Source organism: Salarias fasciatus, chromosome 3, assembly GCF_902148845.1.
Source record: "Salarias fasciatus chromosome 3, fSalaFa1.1, whole genome shotgun sequence".
NCBI lineage: Eukaryota > Metazoa > Chordata > Actinopteri > Blenniiformes > Blenniidae > Salarias > Salarias fasciatus.
In genome coordinates this window covers 13,672,387-13,693,596 of record NC_043747.1, presented here as the reverse complement: position 1 = coordinate 13,693,596, position 21,210 = coordinate 13,672,387, and the positions used below count along the sequence as shown (strand labels likewise).

Sequence of the window (21,210 nt, the reverse complement as noted above, 5' to 3'; positions counted from 1 at the left end):
TAGCAATTTATGCTCTGTGATTGATGCCAAAATATTTGTACAGTGATTTTTATGGTAATTTACTTGAATGTCACCATGAGAGCTCAGGATATATATACAGGATATTTATTTCTCTGTTATCAGCATCCAGGTTGCAATACAGTGGAGGAGGACATTTAAACAATCAATCTCCCGTGGTTTAGTGGGCTACTATTTTGAATTACAAGTAATCGCAAATTAAAGAGGATTAGGGCTCTTAAAGCCCGCGCTCCTGATTGGCTGCGGCGAGAGTCGTATTGTAACCGTTATTTAGGCGCAGGAAACAAAAGCCGCCCGAAACATGACTCAGAAGTGCAAAGTCATCGTGAATGGCATTTTTAAATGCACAACAGTTAAGCCTCATCAGTTTTCTGTTGCAAAATGGATTTAGGCACATAAGTTGCAAGCGGTGCATTCACAAACGCTTAAATCCACAATGAAGCATCTCCTCAGCATTGTAGATTTTGGCTGCATTCTCACAGACGTTTGGACTCAGCTGGTCCACTGAAGCCTTTGGAACTTGCTGACAGTCTCCTTGTGTCTGTTTCAACCAAGCAATGTACTGTAAGGACGGCGTAATTGTTCTCGGTTCAATTCCGTGCGGGTTTGGGAGGCTTTCTGTGTGGAGTTTGCATATTGGTCCTGTGTTTGTGTTCGTCCTTGCCTGGCAACTTGTCCTACATCTGCTTGGATCAGCTTCAGCTTTCTCCAACTCTAAGTTGAATATAAACCAGTTCGAAGACAGATGCACGTACTGTAAAATCTGTGGCGTCTTGGACATATTTATACTACGGCTGAATCAATTTGACCAAAAAATGGATAAACTAATCAACAAAATCATAGGGAAAAATATCAAACACAATTAAACCAACTTTTTTTGTGTGAATTTGGCTGTTTTTCCTATTTATGCAGCACTACACACTGAGTATTCCCAATTTAGAACATTTGGTCACTGGAAAAATATACTTTAAACAGTATGAAACTGAGAAATAAACACCCCAAAGAGACAAACTGTAAAAAAAAAACAACTTAATTTTTGATTGTGAGGAACTGTAATGATCGCGTTTCTGGCATTTCATAGACTTGATGGTGATTGGATTACCCTTCACTTTCAAACTGATTAAGCCAGAGATGATGATGGATTATACTCGTAACTGCAGGCAGTTGTAGGTGTATCACGAGTAATAAAGTTGGATGGTTTTGCATGCAACTTCCCAAACTTGGTGGGGAACTGTCTGCACGCTTCCCCCTCAAAATCCTTCCTTGTTGTTAGCCATGCACATATCCTCTCCCGGCCTCCCACAGTCCTACGGCGGGCGGGTAAATAAATAAATAAGCAAGTAAAGGGAAATGTTGACACAGCCTGTCCTTGTGGCCAGATTATCCACTCATGCTTGAGCTCTGGGTAAAGGCCCTGCATTATTCAGCCTTAGACACAGAGACGGAGGGGGAGAAACTGGGAAAGCTGGGTTTTTGCCGCAGGAGTGTGTGTGCGTGTGCGTGTGTGTGCGTGCTTTTGGGGTGAGCGCCTCCACTTTTAGAAGAGCAGACGAGGGGATAGCTGAAAAGCACGGGGTGGGGAAGATGCTGCCTTTGCTTAATTTAAGTAATGAACTTATTGCTGTACACACACACACACACACACACACACACACACACACACACACACACACACACACACACACACACACACACACACACACACACACAGAGAGAGCCCCTCCTGCCTGCTCCATGCTTGTGGAGGGCTGCCGCTGTCCGTGGTGCTGAAAGTTTCATCACACATTTTGTGCTTTATTTTTTATTTTTTTTTCTTCCTCTTTCCTTGGGAGTTCCAGGCGCCGATCCCTGCCCGGCCAGCCATCCGTCGCTCTTCAAAAGCAATGTATTCAGTTTGTCTTGACAAAAAGCGTGCCAGCACTTGGCAGCCAGGCTCAAAAAGAGTGAAGTCTATCATTCAAGACGTTTCAGAAAAAGGAGTGAAAAAAAAAAAAGAAGCTGCAGGTAACGCAGCATGCTCTCAGAGGCAGTCGGAGCTAATGCATTTTTTTTATGCTTCTGCTTCTGCCTACAGCATGTTTCATCACAGCGAGGCTCAAGTTACTTCACTACTCACTCGGTGGCTTGGCTTAATGAAAGCTCCTTTTGTGTGCGCTCTTATGTTCAGTATTTGATCCACACTAGTCTTTTTTTTTGTAACGAGAAGTTGAACAGTTTTAGAGGAAGCCCACTTCACACCGAGGAAGAAATAAAAACATTTAATTATGACTGGTTTTTTTTTTGAGTGTGTGAGTGATCACAGGCCTAGCGCAGTGTGAGGCCGTGCTCTTAAAATACGACACACTCACTCGTGGGGATTGAAGTTGCTTCGATTATTGCTGGGGTTCATTTTTATGTAAAAGTCTTCATTGGAAGTTTGGTCTTCACCTCCTACCTGACTGTTGAGCTTAAGAAGAGCCGAGTGGTCCTTGAGTAAGAGGTTCTTTATAAAATCAATCAACATTTATTAATAGTAACTATTTGTCTTTGAATATAGTTTGAAATAATGAATTACTTTATAAGGGACAGCTTTTCTTGTGTGACTGTTTAATTGATTTTATCTATAATATTGAGCTATGGTGGTCGAAGAGCATGTGAAGTGAGCTTGTAACCAGAAACTTGTTGACAGGCCACCACTGTGGACCCCTCAGGAAGAACCCCAACTGCTCAGGCTGCTTCAGGGAAGCCTCATAGTGAGAAACTTTTCTCAAATCAAACATGCAAAAGACATGATCTGCTGTGGCCTAAGCACATTTCTCATTGTTATGTTTCGTGGTTTTTCCACTTCCAGCATTTTTGGTTTCTTCCCCATGTGCATGCATAGCCTGTCTCTATGATCCAAAGACGGATCTATATTATCCTGGAGGTTTGTGTGTGGCTCAGCTTTGTGATCAACTTTCGATCAGAAAAAGGAATATTTAAATGTTGAGCAGAAACCGTAAAAGGCATGATTTAACGATCATGAAGCGTTTTGCCAAGAGCCGCTGTCATAAAGCCATCAGACAGCAGTGTAATACGCTGCTGTTGTTGTGAAAAGAAAAAAAGTTTTCTTACAAAATAACATCTTGTCGATACTTTCATCTACAAAACTAAGAAAAAAAAGACTTATTGTGCCACTGGAGCAATTTTTGACCACATCTGAAGTTCTGCGAGCAGCACTAAACTAACCAAGGCCAATTTGACTTCGTTGACCTGCTGTGTTCGCAGCGTAACAATAAGACATGGTTCCACCTGTTGAAGGCTTCATGAAGTCAGTGAATGCTTCACCTTGAATACGTCTTACTGGGACTCAAAATGCAGCATTTGAAGTTTAGCTGACAGAGAAATAAGCATCCCCAGTCGGCGCTGTCTCCTCCCTTTTGCTTGGATCAGCTCCAGCTCCCGGCGACCCTGAGTTGGATAAAGCTGATATGGAAGATGGATTATTAGATGGATGTTACAGGGGTTATCTTTACGTTTCTTGATTGGGAGATTTGAAGGTATTACTGTTGGATTTGAGAGACGACGACGGCTGGGAATCTGCACTACTTTCCCATGATTTAGAAGTCAAATCGTCCATCGGTTGGGTTTGGCTAAACTTTGCTTGGAGCTTAAGAGGAGCCACTGCTGCTAGTTAGTCAGGAGGAATAGTACAGTACGGACGAGGCTGCAGTCCGCTGCACGCAGTTTGTTGACTCCTCTGACAGCTGTTACATCCTGCGAAGCAGAATAAAGTCATCTTGCAAGCATGATGTAATGTGAAGTCAGATACTGTTTGTGACATTTATTCTAACTACATTGAATTATAATTCCTCCAATGTAGTTGTGGAAAGCTTTTACATCGTACAACAAAAACCTGTTTTTGTTTTACAACAAGGTAATGATGGGTTGAAAGGAACAATAATGGAGCATGCATCTTCAGGTTGTTGGTATTGAAGATTTAGGTTATTGTAATAGAAATGATAAATTAGTATTTTGATGATCTGGCTTGATTTTAAAATGTAAAGACAAATGATGGTGTCAAATTTCATGGAAGGTTTTCAGAATGTTGAAAACCTAACCTGCTGAATACAAAGCCTTGCAGTTGTTCTTGTCGTTCAGAGTTCATTTTCATTAAATGAACTAAAGGTAGTTAGATTTTTTTTTTTTTTTTTTTTTTTTTTGAAGACTGGAGTTATAACTTCAAGCTCATTTTCAGGCATTCATTAATCCACCTGTCCATCTTTTTGACCCGCTCTATCAGACTGTTGATGTTGGGGTTTGGAGTCACGCCCAGTTAAGAGTCAGGCTGAGTCGATGCTTCTACTGCTGTGCTCCGGCATATCCTTCCGCGGAGCACTGCGCATGCGCAGGTCTGTGTGGATCAAAACATTATTTTAACGGATTGAAATGATAACATGTCTTTTAAAATGCTTTATAACCATTCGGATTTACTTCACGTGCTAATACGCCGTCCCCTGGACCACTGGAAGGAGTATTTTGTCCACTTTCTCAGTCTGGCTCTGCCTCCTCTTCACCTGCCGCAGTTGAGCTAAGCTAACTACGATGCTAACAGCTGTTAGCCAGGCACTGGACAAACAAACACAAGAAAGGTATTTATGAGCTTATCTCACTTTGTAAATGATAGGGATAGGGCGTGGGTCCAAAATCTTTGGAGTATTCCTTTAAACTTTCATTCAGTAATTTACCGTCTGAAATGATATGGCTCGCCTGCAGTAAGACGGCGTGTCCAGCGCTCTATCTGACGGGTGAAAGGTGCTTCTGAGTGTTTCAGGAAGTTTTCAGTGTTGAATGTGCTTTTTTTTACATGACATTGAGAGATAAATTATGTATTACTCAGCAGCGGTGTTCAAGGCATTTTGTTACAGAAAAGAAATATACAATAAAATACTTGTAGGTTAAAGGTGCTGTAGGCAGGATTTTGCTAGTCAATGCTAATTTTTCTGTTTTCTCTTTGGATTAAATGTTAGAGTATCCACTGATAATCCTTTAGGAGTGTAGCATAACTGCACTACCGCGAGGGCGCAGCGTTTCCATCTGTCTCTGTTCTGAGCTGAAAAGGAATCTCGACAGCTCCAGGTATCTTCGACCAATCAGAAGAGCCCATGAGGCTCTAACCGTGATTGGTCGAGGGGCATTCGTCGGGCGTTCTTGTGGGAGGGGCTTAACTTGCGTAAGGGCGTGATGTCAGAGAAAACAGGACCGAATTGGCTATCCTGGGTTTCAAATCGCCATCTTAGATGGGTCAAATCGCCATCTTGCTTAGGTAACCCTAAGCAAGATGGCGGAGATGCGGAATCCTGCCTACAGCACCTTTGAAGTCCTGTTTTCAAAACTGAAATGAAACCATATTGTACTTTTTGGAATAATTACATATTTAGATTTGATGATGGTGTATTAAAATTGAGAATAATAAATTGACATTTTTTCTGATTAAAAAACAAATTGTCATGAGTCAATGCTGCTCGGTCGTAGTTATCATACATTTTTATTTGTAAGGTAAACATTGAAACATTCACTCTCTTGTTAGTTGACTCCAGAATCCTAAACCAGTTGTAGACAGATGAGAACGAGACAGGTATTAACTCATTGGTTTTTACACTGGTGAACATGATGCTGTTAGGATTTGTCTTTTAGTAGTTTGGCGTAGATCCAAGTGTTGAGTAACATCATATATGCAATATTATGATAATGATATGATTTCAAATAACTACAAGCACTTCAGTAGATGATGATCTCTTCTAAATAACAGTGTTGTTTCTCTTTCCCTCCGCTTTTACTGCAATATTAAGTTATTTTTCAGTTTTTTTTATTTTTTGTATATGGCTTACGTGACTGCAGTTCTCATCAGTAGCATTTTGGAAGCAAAGCAGCTTGTTGAATTTGATTTTGGTAATTTATTCCTGAATTGTGCCCTGATTAAATTGACTACTGATAGAATTTTTAAACTTTAACTGCACATTTTTTTATTTATTCTAGTTAGCTGTACTGTAAATGTAGTTTCTGTCATTTTGAATGAAGAGAATCATTCATTTACTGTACAGTGTGTCGAGTCATAATGCAGTTAAGTTACATTTATTGATATATGTATTGCAGATATTTAATATCATGCACTTATATTTAATGGTGACTTTCATGACTGCAATTTTCTGTTGAGGAAAAAAGATGTTGCCTTTAAAATCATCATTTGAGATGAAAAAAGTGACTGTAGATGTCAAATAAGTAGTTATTCAGAATCGTAAAGCGTTTCATAGGAGTTTGAACCATAAGTGCCTATAAATTGTACTTCAATGTAAAAATAAATGTAGTTTTAAAAAAAACCGAGGGGCTGAATTCAGTTCAAATGCCGCTCAGTTATTTTCCTTAAAGACAGAATCAAAAGCCTCATTTCCTCTTCCAAGTGGTTTAAGTGTTTGACGTGGCTTCAGTTCACGATCCGCTCCGAGTCCTTCAACCTGCTCTCGCTTCTCTCAGCCTCCCTCAAAGGAGCACATCTAATATCCACATTGGCACGTCCATTTTTTTTTTTTTTTTAATCAACAAGTGTGTGTGCCTGCCGAGCACCTTGCTTTTGATAGATAGAAAGCCCACAGATGCAGGGCCTGTCAGCGGTGTAATGAGAAGCGCATTGTTCCCTTGCAGCATATTGCCAAGATATGGATGGATAATTATCTAATCAAGACTTTGTGGAAGTGCCGCCACTTGCTCGCTGCTGACCTGCTAACCGTCTGCCAGAGATTCTGCTGCAAGATGTTTACATACTTTCGATCAGTTCAACGTAAAGGAACGTTTTTGGCTCCTTGTGGGAGCCGTGTTGGCATTTACAAAAGACCATGTTGTCTGGAATTTTAAAGGATTGGCGCTGAAGTTCTGTTATTTATCTGAATGGGACAGCAGATTCAAGTGTGGCTTCTTGTCGTTTCTCGCTGCTCTGCATCTCCACGGTCATTTTTGAGGCTTCGACACAGCTCAGAGCCACTTATGAAGCATAAATCTAGCCAAAGCACACTTCATTTCAATTCCAAAGGGAGATGTGAACCACCAGAGGGAGCAACAAGCTTTGATTCCTTCTGGAACTTTTAAAATCTGTCATGCAGAATATCTAATTATAGACAGAAGGAGAAGCCTTTTTTTTTTTTTAAATATTATCATTGCAGAATGTCTCATGTTTCTAGTCGGTTCATTTAAAACAAGGAGGAAAAACACTTAACCTTTCCTTCTAATATTTAGAGCTTCTTGTTTCATGCAAACACAGTATTGGTTTCCTGAGATATTAATCTTATTTTGCAGCCTCCTCGTGCTGTACTCTCTCTCTGAATTCCCGTCGCAGCGTGGGGAGCGCCAGGCACACGCCACCACTACATTCTTTGATTATGTGTGGGAAAAAATGTCTTCCTCACCATTGACAATCTGTTGATACCTTGCAAAATCTGAGATGAAAGGCAATGCAGCTTAGACTGTGAAAAATCCTTGCCTTCGCACCGGGAGGTAAAAGTGCTCTCACAAACATTGAATTGTACATCTGAAGTGTTATCAATTCCACCTGAAACGGAGGGCCCCGGTGGCGGAGCTGAACCCCCGCGCTTTTGATCGCGCCAGCAGCGCCTGTAAACAAGTATTTTCCCATCTCCCCCTCTCTCTCTCTCGCTCTCTCTCTCTCTCTGTCTGTCTCGCCGTTCCTCCGCTCGCGCGCTTCCCCGACCAAGGTGTCTGGAGGGGGAGGTTCCTTTGATTATCTCTGCTGCCGATTAATTGCTTTTCTTAACCTCTGCACAGACGTGCTCCTACACCGCCCCGGAGCCCGCCGCACGCGCCCAGATGGACCCCTGCCAGGAGAACAAAAAAAAAAAAAAAACAAACCGCGCCACGCCGCCGCCGCCGCCTCCCCACCTTCTCCCAATTACTGACCTTCATCCTTTCATTTTCGCCTCGGACGTTATCATCAGCATTATCAGTGTATTTACTTTGTTTGTTTAGCTAGTTACTTGCTGCACTGCAGCATTCCTCCACTGTTTTTTTTTCTTCCTCTTTTTATTTGAAGCGTGCACGTGCGAAAGGGGGGGGGGGGTTTCACTTTTGGGGAGCAGTTAGAGCGGCGGATGAGAGGAGCCTCTGTTGTCAGGTAGATGTATTGCATGTCATAAAGGTGACGCAGGGGGTGGAGGTGCTGTTTTTTTTTTTTTTTTAATATATATGTGCAGGAATATTACACTATCTTTTTCTGAACTGTCCTTATTCCATGATTAAATAGATTTTGGCCTTGAGTTGTGCCAGCCAAGCAATTTCAGTCACGGTTGTTTTTCTTTTATACCCCCCCCCCCTCCACGCTGAGTGCTCTTTTCCATCTCATTTTGCCTTTGAGACATGCATGTGCATCACGTCTCTGAAGAGACCCCCCCCCCCCCCCCCCCCCCCCCCACCGAACTGCCTCCTTCAGACCTTGGCCTGTTTTTTTTTTTTCTTACCTGCCTCCTTCAGGACATCCTAAAAAGCACGTCCAGGTCGCGCCTCTATGATTTATGCGCCGCATCTCACATGCAGACCACCTCCTGCACCTTTTACATTTTGGAAAACACAGAATGTTCTGGGGACGGTTCAGCAGTTGTTCACCAGAAGTTTGACTCTCAAAATGCTTTTGTTGTTGTTTTTGTTGCAGTGACTGACGGTAGAAAATTTGGACATGCGTCTCTGTACACAGGTCAAACACAGACAATCACACAGTCACACTCACACCTGCAGGCAGTTACAGCTGTATCCAACTGTAGAGAGACAACTTCTGTAGTGTTTTGCCACCTCATCTCCAAGAAAACAACGTTTGGCTTCTCTAAAAACACTTGAGAGTGCGACATTTTGAAAAATGCACCACTCCCCGTCTTCATTTAAACTGAAATTTCACAACTTTTCTGGAAAGAGCGACACCGCTCATGTGCGAGTAGGCTGACAACAACGATTCAAGAACGCCGCTTGTGCTTATTTACATACATCAAACAGTGAGTGGGCCGAAACGACAAAAACACAGATTAAAGCAGTCTGAATGTTTTCGTCGTGCCGTTCTCTGCATGCATGCGTGTCTCACAGAATCCCAGCCAGTGGCCTGACATGTAGTGCTTTTATTTGCATGTGTTCGGTCTAGTATATCAAAACACTGGAATCTGAACGTCAAACTCTGCACAGAGGGAAAAACAAAGCTGTAGATCCATGCTGTGTAAACCGGGCCTGAGATGCACGTATTGTATTATAATTAAATACTTGTTTTTGACTGTGCATGCACAGGGAGAATGTGCAAAACTCCTCGCAGAACCGGCCCGAGGAAGGCGGTGGTTTATGACGACGACTGAGTGTCTGTGGGGGTTTTCTTTCTTGTGAGTGTCGTCTAATTGGTTCAGGTGTTAGATACAAGAGCGCACTGTGGGGCTCCACCGTGAAACAACACACACACATGCACGCACGCACATGCAAAATCTGCATGTGAAGCATGAACAGGCACATAATGTGCACGCCGGCTCACTCATTCACTCGCTAACAGGCTCCACTCCCAGGACTTGCGGTACAGTGTGGTGTTGCTGATTTTTTTTTTTTTTTTTCCCATCAGCAGAAAGCCGGGATGAGCTGGAGCTAATTGAGCTGGGAGGCCCGGCGGGGGGAACGGCCCCCCCCCCCCCGTCTCACGCCGGCTCGTCACTTCCTCTCCTTTATCCATCCACCGCTGCGTCTGGAGTCCCACATCTCCAAGGCGCTAAGATGACTTTAATGCACGATTCGACGTTCCTTTAATGCCAGATGCGTATCGATATGTGATAAGGAGATGGTGGCTTTTCATGCAGTGCTCGCTGAGGTTTTTAGCACGTGGCTCCAGTTTGAATAATTTCTCACACATGCCCAGTCTCTCCGAGATGAAACGGACCGAGCTTCGTTGTCTGTTACGCGGCAGACTGGCCGACAACAAAAGCAGATTACCTGTTCTGTTTGAGGGATATTAAGACATTACATGCCATTCAATGGGCCCTGGGAGGCCCGTCGTAAAAGCCACAGCAAGCTGTTGAGACGGAGGCTCGGAGTTGTTTCCATCCTTTAGCCGCACTCGGGGACTGATTATGGTCGGGGAAACGGCCTTTACCTGGAAAGTCACTTTCACTTTCTCGTCCGCCATTTGTTAGTACGGCTAATGTCTCATTAAGTCTCGCAGAGGGGAAATGATGTGCTCTTTGGGTGAAGGTTAGGCTCTCGGCTTATCATGAGACAAAAGAGAGACTGATTATCGCGGCGCAGGCGTGCCGTAGTCCGTGTCTTTCACAACAAGTCCTATTTGTGTTACTGCCGGCGCTGCTTCATTACCCATAATCTATTAGCCCTCCCTCCGCCTCCCCCAAGTAAAAGTTAAAACATTTGGGCTAAATGATGAATGCTTGATCACTTTTCGCTAGGCGCTCCGCGGAGAGGAGTGGACGGGGAAAAAGGGGGTGGGGAGTATAGTTTTACATTATCAGGGAGATAATTACAAAGCAATCATAAGCCGTTTCCGGTAAAGTGGTAAACAAGCCAAGGGCTTGTGCTCTTTTCCCAAGAATAATTAAAAGTCGCTTTGCATTCTATGCATCAGTGTCCTTCCCTCCACTCAGCGGCCACCTCTTGGCATAATAAAGCTGGCTGGCCCCTCAGCATAGGGGAGGGGTCCTCCACTCAACAGCGATTTGGCATTTTCCAGACCTTTTCCTGTCTTGTATCGTCCAATAAATCTTCGATAGACAAGTCGTAATTTCAGATCTGTGGTTTGCGGTTGTCCGCCGTCGCTTCCCGTCTTTCCTTCAGTGCGAGCAGCCGTGGACTGCCGTCACGCCGCGGGAGGCTCTCCAGATACGGACCGCTGCTCCTCCACGGCTCTGCTTTTAATGCCTGGGTAACAAGTTCATTCATTGATTGGTCTAGACTTAAAAGCATGCCAGGAGGGAGGTGTGTGGGAATATTAGATGAGGAGCTCATCCATTTGGCTCAATTCTCAACCACAAAAAAAAAAAAAAAATCCCAATCAACTTTTGCTCTTGAGTCACTGTCCAAATTAATAATTTTTGTGCAATGTGCATTTCAGCCAAAAACGCAGCACTTGATTTCATTACGAATTAGCAGGTTTTCATGTGTGGTAGTTTTATCAGGATGGTGCTTCTGAAATTATTTTTTTCTCTTTTTTTTTTCTGATCTGAGTCTTATGAAATGAGATTATATGATATACATGCTTCAGGGATATTCACGGAGTTTAAAATAGCACTCTAAGTAGGACAGAATTGTGTTTCTTAGACAATCATAAGTTTGCTCCAAGCGTTTAGGGTGATATAGGCTGAATTCTTGGATCAATAAGGTGAAAATGTGTAATGATTTGCTTAAAATGTCAGAAAATAGGATCAATATGAAAGTTTTATTTGCAGACTGAATCGCGCGATTCTTCATGCTGTTACAGAGCTTTATGTGGTTTATGGAGCCGAATTACGGCATAAATTCAGTCTTACTAGATCGTTGAGCATAAACACAATTAGGGAGGATTTGATAGAGTTAGAGAATTTGTTTGAAAAATGTCCTGTCCTTGAGTCGCAGCCATTCGCTGCATTGCTGAGATGAGAAACTCTTCCTTTGGCCCCTGAAACATCCCAGCATTGAGAAGTAATTACTCATTTTCTAATAAAGGCGTCTCGTCCTGTCTGTTTGACTCGAGTCAAGTTCCAGACCTAAATACATCTGAGTCCTTCTGCATTTTTGTAAATCTTCCCGCAGTTTCCCCGCTCAACCGAGTAGACGGAATTGAACAAAACAGCTTCCTCTGAATGCTTTCGGCTTCTGTCCGTACTTTCCGACGGCCGCAGGCTGTGTCACGTCACGGCGCTGACACACAGTCGCTGCTCCGCTTCTAACGGCGCTTGAATCAGTCAATTATCCATGGAATCGATCAACATAACCCCACCGCCACTCATTTAAAAGAGCCGATCAATCTGCATGGGCTGCTTTTTTTTTTTTTTTTTTTTTTTTAATGTTTTTCTCCTTGCGATTGAAGCGTTGGTGTTCATATATGTGTTTGTGTGTGTGTGTGTGTGTGTGTGTGTGGGCTCGGGTTTCATGAGTTGCCCCATGATGAATCTACACAAGTGACAGCTCGTCTTCTGATTTATGGTTGTTTATCACCGGAGTGCGACCGGAGCTGACCTCTCGTCTGGGTTGAAACGACTCCTGTGATGCCTGTAAAAAAGACCGCGCATCGGGTTTGCATGCCAACACGTGACTCGCCCTTTGTCGAACAAAAAGCATGTTGCACAGGGAGATGAGGAAAGTTTTCTGAGAGAGTTTTGGGGTTTAGGCTAATTTTGACTTGCTTGCACCTGTTTTTCTTTGCGCCGGCGGAGCTCGCCGGCTCCTCTGTGGCTTCATTACTAAATGAAAGAACCCATAATTCTGCATCTCGCCGTGGATAAATGCTGTAGAGGCAGCCTGCAATGCACGGAGGGGGAAGGAAGGAAGGCGGGGGGGGGGGGGGGACACCTCGTCCTCCATACCTGATGACATGCAAGGTCTATCACGTTGAGCGGAGACATGGTCACCTTACCCCGGGCCGCATTGTGACAGCCAGCAAGTCACTGGAGAGCGCCATTGGAAATCAATATTTCCCCACTCTTTTAATTGTTGGAAGGAAAAAAAAAAAAAACCCTCCCCTGTTTACAGCATCACATCATCAGTCAGGACAACCTGACTTTCATCTGTTTTTTCCCCTTTTCCTCTCGTCCTCCCGTCTTTCCCCTCCTTCCCGAACGCGCTCTCCTCCGTGGGATGTGCTGGCTCGCCGATTGTTTGCTTCGGTTGCGTAACAGGAACTGGCTGGATTTCCATTGTGAGGGACCTGCTTGATTTGCATGCTGAAGCGCTTCTGGTTAACTTCAGGGCGCTCTGGTGCGCCTTATCTCAGCGAGTGCTTTCGCCTCGGTGCGGCGTGCGCTCAACTCTGCCCCCTCTTGGCTCCCAGCTGAACTGCTTCCCATCATATTTACTGTGCTTTCGTGGTTTCTTTCCCCAGACATAGCAGTACTCGCATTATTTATTGAAAAGAAAAACGTTGATCCTCTCCCTCCCTCTGTTCAGTTGTTGGGTTCACTAAAAAGTGGTTGGGCAAACAAATATCTAAGAGAAGAACAGAGAATTGACAATTACAGGAACATTTCACAGGTATTTTGTTGTCTCCTTCAAACTTTCTCAGAGTTTAAAGCAGACAGTAGCGGCAAATTCATTCCCTACACCTCAATTTGATCCTTAGTGGGCCAGATTAATAAAATGAGAGCCCAATAAACCGTGAATAATTACAACTCCAAATGATTTCTTTTGGTTTAGTGCAGAGGTATGAATAAATTATAAATAAAAATCTGCATTTCAGTGAATATTTTTGCAAAATCCGAACAAGTTGGAATTTAAAAGGACAATTAGTTTAATTTTGACATCCTGCCATTGTAAAAAATGCCTCTGGGAGTGGAATACCTCGAAAAATGTGAAAATCACGGCTCTTATTTTCTCTTCAAATTTCGATTCATCCAAAAATGCAATTAAGGACTTTGTGCCTTTGTGACTCTCCACATCTGCAGAACGATTGAAAATCTTTTCTGGTGCAGCGTTTCTCTTCAGGCTAACAATTTTTATTTATTTATTTTTTCTGCATTCACTAATTCAACCTTCCAGTATGAATTTTTGTCGTGTTATTTCACTAACAATAAAGTAGCGAGCTTTTATTGCCGCTTCACTGATCTCTGCTTGAGTTTCGGTCTCATTTCATGTTCTTAACAAAACATTTCCAACGCGAGTGAATAGATTGGATTATTTCCAAATTTAAAGCAAATTTTTACACATTCAGATTCGCATTTCAGAGACGGCCACTCTCCAACAAATCTTTAGTGACAGATTTGTTACTTCAGTTATAACAGCGAGTAGCATGTGAAGCACAAAGTGAATTTAGTACAGACTGCAAGGCCAACAAGTTTATATCACCCGGGGTCATTGAGAAAAAGAAAAAGAGGAAAGCAGTAAATATTGGAGCAAAATAAAAATATTACTCCTGCTTGATTGAACCGAGTGATCACAGAACATGTAGAACAAGCTTTGTACTAACCAGACTTAGTGAGAGCTCGGAGCAGTGTGTGAAACATTCGATGGCTTTCAATATGAGCTCTGATCTTTCGCTGTCCAAGGTGCTGAAGCTGCAGGACAAATGCGGTTTTGAGCCGTCAGTCTTTCTCTGCATGCTCATACGTGACCATCTGTTATGTGTTTGATGAATTCTTTTGTAAAAAATGCTAAAGACAAGTTAAGCCACAGCTGACTCAACTCTGTGGAGAAGGAAAGAGAAAAGACAAAGACCGGCACCACCAGCAGCCTTTCGTCAGCGAAACGAGAGAAACCAAGCGAAGACAGGTTCAGGTGTGCAGAGCCCAGAAGATCTGCCGGGGATTGTAACACCAAGCAGTCTTGGAGGAACGATATTATGTCTACAGCTTAATTAAAACCAGCAGTCCCCTTAAACCTCAAGTACTTTTGGGGATTTCACGGCTTATTAGCTCGCGGGTCACTGCGTGTGATAAAGAGTGCATGTGGAGCATGTGAATCACCTGTTGAGATGAACCCGAGGTTTAAGTAGGTGTCTTGGTATTTGCTTTTAAAAGCAACTTTCTTTTTGTGCGCGCACTGCGGCCCTTCTGGTGCCTCATCATCCGCTCTTTCTCACTTCTCCATGAAGCTATCCACTGATTTTTGTCTTGGGAAAGTTTTTTTTTTTTTTCTTCTTTTTTTATTGGTTTACTGAATGTATGGGAAAAAATTCACCACTGAGGGAAGCGGAGGAGTGGGCCATGGGCGGAAGGGGCAATTTTTCAAATTGACAACATAGCCAATGACAGCACAGCCACCTAATGGCACTTTTACAGGGAAAAACCCAATTATTCCACATGAGCAAGCATAGACGACGGTCGAAAAGAAGTAGATTGAGGCTTTCTGCCATTCTGGCTGGGGTGAAGGGATAGATGGAGAGAAAAACAGTAACAAGCAAAGAGAGCTATGATCTGTGCTTCCTGTCCCCGTCAAGTCTGAAGCGGGCGGATTCGCTCACCGTCTGATACCGTTAGAGATGCTGCAGGAAGGTGCATGTAATGGTGAGAGAAGGCGGAAGCAGCACAGCTCTCCCAGCAGTCTAAACCTACAGCAGCTTCACTGGAAAATGCTCCAGTGGCCTGAATCAGCTTCGTTAAACAGGTAAGTATTGAGCTTAAGGTTAAGAGCTTCGTTTATAAGTTAAAAGAATTTAAAACTCTCGTTCCTCCTCATGTATCTTCCTGAATATTGTGGGAGAGCTGTAGTTTCATGCAACTCAAGCCAGATGTAAAAACGTCGCTTATGTTGCATACTGCAAATGCTGTTTCGCACCACACATCATTTTAATTATAATGAAAGCTAAGAAGCGCTCACCTTTGGATTACCATTTAACCAGTAATTGGTTCATTCCTCCGCCTAATCTACCTCTATCTTCATTTCATGTCTCCCTGCAGTCATTACATTGAAACCGCTGCCACCACGCATGGAAGTGCTCCATTAATTAAACACATATTAATCCAAACAAAAATTCATCCTGCTTTTCCAACTTTCTCTAACGATGCAGGTCAGAACCTTTCTTCCGACGAGGCCGAAGCCTCGCTCGCCTCTGCTTTTCCCCCACAAGCTTCTCCTATTAGCGCGTTACCTGGGGAGGGCCGCCGCTCCAAAACTGTGATTAGGCCCTCTCTGGCTAATTAACTGCTCAGGCCACAGTTGGCCATTTGCAGCGTTTAATGGAGGGATGATGCCGCAGCTGTCCTTCGTCTGTCATTCATCTGACTTGTGCCCTTTATGCTGCAATTTGTGCCATAAAATTTATAAATAGCCAAAGCTAGCATAGCATTTATCACTCTCATTAAAGTGACGGAGAATATGGCGCGCGCTGCATTCTCATTGAAGCGGCGGCGAGGGGCTGTACTTTAATTACGGGGAGGAGAGGGAGCGTGTCGGAGGCTTTTGTCCTAGTCGAAGAAAATTCCTGGTGATTCCTAGAGAGAGGACCTAATTATGACAATGTTGTGGTACTTTAAAATGCCGCGAGCGGGGCTGATCGCTGTTAATTTTCCTCCGTTTGCTGCCTCTCCGCTCTCGCTCCCCGGCTATTCAGGGCAACAGGCTGCTTAATTATTTATACCTATCCATTACGGTATGAAAATCGGAAGGACGCTAACATGCATACAACAGAGGGAATCTCATATTTCCCCCTTTTTTTTTTTTTTAAGTGTCTACAGTAGATTTTAACTCTCAGTGATGGGTGGGCAACTTACCATCTATTGAATCCTGACTTTACGTTTATTTCATTTACCTGCTTGCACCCACATGAACATATTGAATTAGAAAAAAAGAGAGAAAAACGCGGTATATATTCACTCTCTTACCCTCCCACTTACTCACACAAGCCCCAGGCGTGGTGTGTTCATTAGGCAGGGAGAGTGTTTGCCCACTCTGCCCTCTTGTGTGCACAGAAACAGTTTAATCTTTTCTCCCCCCCCCCCCCGCTCCTCATCTTTTTCTAGTGCAGCTGGATTATTTTTGAAACTGTTTGATTTCATTTGTACTTCAGGCCATCTTTTACATTCCAATAATTGCGTGAAATTCTGCACAAGCGTGTTTGCAGAGGTTGTTTTTTTTTTTTTCTTTCCTGCAGTGCTGCAGTTTAATCGAGACAGGATCCTGTTTTTTTTTTTGCTTTTTGTTTTTTTTTTTTTGGGGGGGGGTGAAGTTTAGCACCTCCAATGTTTAAACTAGTTCATGTTTTCCGTTTTTTTTTTTTTTTTTTTTTTGCCCTCTCTGGATGTTTATTTCCAACACAATCCTCTTGTGTCTGTAACCGGCCTCCACTCCTTCCCTCCTGAGGGAAAGTGGATAGCACATGTGAACGGATCACTTCTGATTAGTGGGGCTGCTTTAGAAAAGATGCCTGTAGTGTTTTTTTGCCAGAAACAAACAGTGGTGTGGCCTCCCCAGGGAAGGCTGCCTCTCTCTCTCTCTCTCTGAGCTCGGCTCGGCCCCTGAGAGAAGTTGTGTTATCTCCCAAGTGCTCTTAACTCTGAGCTTTAATGTGTGCGCGCTCGACCATTCCCTGTTTATCACATCATCGTGATGATATCGAGCCGGATGGCCACCGAACCGACGCTCAAAACCAAAAAAAAAAAAAAAAACCAGCAGGGTTTTGCTTTAACTCACGCACACATGTGACGGCTTTTGAATTTTTTTTTTTTTTTTTTTTCTTTTACGCGCCTCTCAACAGAAACTGTCAGTCAATTCTCATGTTGCAAATTTACATATAAAGTGTCTGATAAGCATGTTTGTGTCGCCGGTGCACTTCCCACAATTTGTGTCAAAACGTAAATGCTGGGAGAAATTTGAGTTTTTTTTTTTTTTTTTTTTTTTTTGTTTCTGAATAAATTTGAATCGTGCGGCGTTGTGCGCAGACGAGACGAGGCGAGGCGGGGGGAAAAGATATGGGAGGTAGGTAAATAGCGGCGGCGGCGGCGGAGGGGGAGCCGAGCGCGGGGCGACTGATTTGTCTCCGTTCTGTCGGGAGGATTTACGGCGCGAGTGTGTTGAGCCATCAATCAATTGTGGCGCACTCCAAGGACAACTTTGTCTCTTTATGCAATTTGTAAGGCTGTCCAGTCAAATTGATTCCTTAACCGGGAGCCGTCCAGCTCCCAGCGAAGAGTAAAACCCCCCTGAAAGGAACATCAACCTCTGTGTTTGCTGTAAACCAGACAATAAATGATACGACTGGTGACTGTCAATGGACGAAATCCAACTGCAAAATAAAGTGGGTGACAACAAAACAAGATTAAAAGCGATCGCAGAAGTGATTGATTAAATGTGATTAAATGGAACTACTGAGGATTGATGCTGTCGAGCGGCGGTGACAAATGATCCTGGCATTATGATCGTTGTACTCCTTTGTGGATTATATCAGCAGGGAGCAAAAATAAATTATATTTACAAGCCAAAATGGACGTTTATACCCAAAATTGAATACTGCAAACACTTACCCTCTGAAGTATTAGTTGTGCAATTTGAACTGAGCATTCATCATTTAGGCAAATTGGTGTTGTCCTCTGAGATTTGTGACTGTAAGTCATGTTTGTCAGCGCAGGCCCGGCAGTGGCGTGGATCCAGGCACGGGGACGCCGCTCTGCCAAGTCTTTGGCTCATTGTCAATCTGTGGTCCGCAGAACAGAAATCCCAGTGACTTTGTCGATCCACTGACTTTCAGTGGGACGAACGTTTTTTTTTTTTTTTTTGTTACATATTCAATGAGGTATTTTCAGCCCACATATATACAGGACTTGGACACATTTTAAGACATTTAAAGAGTGATGAATTCGAATGACTTTAATATTACTTGAACCTTTTGAGAGGCTGACATTTATGCTTTTGAGAGAAAATATCAGACGGATTATAAGAATCTTGGATCTTTGTGGGACTGTCGGAATAAATTGTAACAGCTTTGGAGATCCTCTGGCTTTTTCATGATCTGCTATCTGCAGATGTTTTGTGCTTTTGTTGAAAACCTACAAAGTACTGGGGGGAAAAAAAAAAGAATAGGGAAACATCACAGGAAGTTGGTGCATTTTGATCAGTGGAAACGGGGTTTAAATTCAGTTTCAGGGTCAGTTTTTCCCAGAAAAGTCCCTGGATGCTTTGATCACATGGAGGATTCATACATCTCATGTCTTTTTACTCTAGTACTTGCACTCATCTTTCTTCTATTATTGTCTCAATTATCTGCTCACATGATTTAAAAACCGCAACCTGAACCTCCTTCGTGTCAAACGTCATGTATACTTTTCGTGGTGTTGTTGTCGAACTTCGATTTTCTCCTTCTCCTCTGACAAACACAAAACTTGAACTTGCACAGACGGCATTGTTGTAGTAACATCCCTGTGCTTACAGTGTTGTCGTGAGAGATGTCTGCTGCCTTTTGGGACGTGAATCACATCTGCAGCTTGGTTCTCTTGATGAACTTTAAGTCTGATCATCTCTTGAAGCTACTCTTTGGAAGTTTGAGGAGGCGCACAGGTGATCGAAAGTTTGCAGGTTTGATCCCAACAGCTAGTTAATCTCTGGAAATAGAGTGGGTTAATGCTAAAAAAAGGAATTACCCCAAGGAGATTAATAAAGCACGATTAGCTTAGTAATGCATAAAACACTTCTGCATGTTTTACAATGAATGCAAAAAAAAAAAAACTGAACATGATTTAATTTGAGACAGATGAGCAGTTCAGCTTGAAAGTTCCCTTTTCAAATTGCAGCATCAGAAAAGAAGAAGAAGAAGAAAAAAAAAAAAAGCCACATCTGATCGTTTCCTGCTGAGCGTGCACTCGATCTCCTTTCATGTCGACTGTTTGGTGATTTGGGACGTTTAGCGGACAATAGGGGAGTGATTACAAAAACAGCCTGTACACTTGAATAATTGATGCCGGAAATCGTGCTCAGCCTTTCAGAATTCATAATGATCCCCCCCCCTTATCTTTCACCCCAACACACACACACACACACACACACACACACACACACACACACACACACACACACACACACACACACACACACACACACACACACAAATTCTGTCTCTCCACCACTTCAGAGGACACAACATTTACTTATTTTAATTTCCTGAGATTTATGTCCCCGCAACATGAGTAATGCACGCACGCTCACGCGCCGCATTATTCCATTTTGTGTACAAAACACCCACAATCAAATGCCATGACTTGGCGAGGTGCAGCGATCACATTAATGTGGCAGGAATAATAATAATGAAAAAACAACATTAATGGCACATGATAAATGACGCCGCTGAGCAAATGCCTTCGCAGCGGGTTTCATATGGTCTTTAAGATTTTAGATTAGCGTCCCTTCATTTTTCTGCTGTGAAAATCAAATTCAAAGGAACATTTTCCTTCCTTCCCAGCTCACTGAAATGACTGGAAACATAAATATAGAAACAAATTGAGTCAAAGATTATCTAATGGAGCATGCGTCAGTGCAGTTTGTCACAAGCTTTATAGGGAGTATTGCTCAACAGCCGCAGCTCTTTAACTATTGAAGCCGGTTTATTTTCCAAATAGCGTCGGCTCGGAGCCGTCGCGGTGAGCTTTATCATTCATTTAAGACATAAAAACATTGTGCCACCAGTGAGACTTTGACAGCGAGGACAAGGCTCGTATCACCGGCATGTGAGGAATGGCGGAGCGTTTGACGACAAATAGCCTCAAAGTGTGGCTCATTTCAGTTTGATCAGGGCGGAGGGGGGAAAAAAAAGCTTTCTATCTCATGTCTGTGTGAGAAACAGCACCATAACATGTCAGCCCCGCTGCACGTTTTCTGTGTGATAAGGGGAATCTGGAGGGAGATGGAGATTCGGTATTAACTCCGACGCTTTCTTTCATAGAAGAGAGTCACAGCATGCAACAGCAAGAAAGTTCAAGTCTGGGGTGGGATATCACGCATTAGGTTTTTTTTCATCTGTCGTCATTACAGGTAGTTTCTGGTGTTCAATGCTGGTTTCAGATCTTCAGTACGGTTATGGTTGAGTTTCCATTGTTGGTTAGGGTTAGCCTTTTGCCAACTCCCCAGAAAAACACACTCAGATTACTGCGATAATCACCGATATATATGACTGTAGATTTTGGGGACGAACCTGCACCAGGACAGACTTCACCAAGGTCGTTGGCCTCGCGTTGCCAAAGCCAATCGGTTACTTTCCCAGAAGGCGAGTTTGGATATTTGAAATTCAAGTAAGGCCACCGTGGTGAAAGATCGGAGTTCTTTTAGCTGTGATTGGATTATATGGATATGGTTTTCTTGTGTGGCAGAAGGAAGATAATGTTTTCTTGGTATGATAAGTTCATGGCTATGTCGAAACTCGAGTAAAAAAAAAAAAAAAAAAATTTCAAAGTTTTAAAATCCTGTGGGATTAGTCTTGGGATTTTTCCATAATTGGCTTCAATAGATGGTTTCAGTTTGGGAGTGTTTGTCGTCTTGTACTGTTTTAAACTCTTTTGAAAGCAGTTCACAACAAAGGTACTGAACCGT

General features: G+C 43.1%; 1 protein-coding gene across 1 annotated transcript in view; it reads left to right on the top strand.

Annotated features, from left to right (window-relative positions):
* The window catches only part of ppargc1a (peroxisome proliferator-activated receptor gamma, coactivator 1 alpha), a 266,147-nt gene that overhangs the window by 1,050 nt on the left and 243,887 nt on the right, over positions 1 to 21,210 (top strand).